A 1,325-nucleotide genomic window follows, 5' to 3' on the forward strand; every position below is an offset into this window, starting at 1 on the left:
GGGGTCCAGTGGGGGGGGGGAAGGGCCTTCTCCTTTTTTTTCTTTTCCTTTGTCTGTTCTGTTTTCTGTTTTCTTTTTATTTGCTTATTTTCTTTTCTGTTTTATTTCATTTAAAAGTATTTAGGTATTTTATAAAAATGTGTTTTCTCCACAACAATTATCAGTGCAATTTCTGGCAGTGCCCGAACATTTTTGTTTAAATTTTTGAAAACTTTTATTTTCCACTTTAAATTTAATTGAAGTTTGAATTAGGAGTTTGAAAAGAAATGTGTTCCAAATGTGATCAAGCCCTGTTTAGCAACATGATTAGCTTAATCACAGAGGGTTACTGTAGCATGATCCTCAGGGTGTTACAAACGTGTACCTGGGTCATCGTCGATTTCTTCCCCGAAATCATAACGTAAGAAAGAAAGGCAAGCATTTCAACGGCAAGGCAGATCACCGGCCGAAGCCTGCGGAACGTACTGGTGCTGAGATATTTGATATGGTCAAGGATTTGAAAGTCATCTTTGGAAAGGGTCCTGGCGGACAATCAGTTCCGCGGGGAGTTGACGGGCACGCACCCATGTGGAAGAAGAAATCTATATTTTGGGAGCTAGAATATTGGAAAGTCCTAGATGTCCGCTCTGCAATCGACGTGATGCATGTTACGAAGAATATTTGCGTGAACCTGCTAAGCTTCTTGGGCGTGTATGGGAAGACAAATGATACAAAGGAAGCACGGCAGGACCAACAACTTTTGAAAGACCCAGATGACTGGCATCCGGAATGGTTTGAAGGTCGTACCAGCTACGCTCTTACCAAAGAAGAGAAGGTCATTTTTTTGAATGCCTGAGCAGTATGAAGGTCCCGTCTGGCTTCTCGTCGAATATAAGGGAATAATAAACATGGCGGACAAAAAGTTCCTAAACCTGAAGTCTCACGACTGCCACGTGATTATGACGCAATTGCTTCCGATTGCTTTGAGGGGGCTCCTACCGGAAAATGTTCGAGTAGCCATTGTGAAGCTATGTGCATTCCTCAATGCAATCTCTCAGAAGGTAATCAATCCAGAAGATCTACCACGGTTACAGAACGATGTGGTCCAATGCCTTGTCAGTTTCGAGTTGGTGTTCCCACCATCCTTCTTCGATATTATGACGCACCTCCTGCTCCACCTAGTCGAAGAGATTTCCATTCTCGGTCCTGTATTTCTACACAATATGTTCCCCTTTGAGAGGTTCATGGGAGTATTAAAGAAATATGTTCGTAACCGTGCTAGGCCAGAAGGAAGCATCGTCAAGGGCTATGGAAATGAGGAGGTAATTGAGTTCTGTATTGACTAT

The 1,325-nt window shown here is 42.6% G+C and overlaps 1 pseudogene; it reads left to right on the forward strand.

Moving 5' to 3' along the window:
- Window positions 1–1,325, forward strand: part of LOC123120125 (uncharacterized) — a 33,699-nt pseudogene that overhangs the window by 22,598 nt on the left and 9,776 nt on the right.

Source organism: Triticum aestivum, chromosome 5D, assembly GCF_018294505.1.
Source record: "Triticum aestivum cultivar Chinese Spring chromosome 5D, IWGSC CS RefSeq v2.1, whole genome shotgun sequence".
In the NCBI taxonomy this organism is placed as follows: Eukaryota; Viridiplantae; Streptophyta; class Magnoliopsida; order Poales; family Poaceae; genus Triticum; species Triticum aestivum.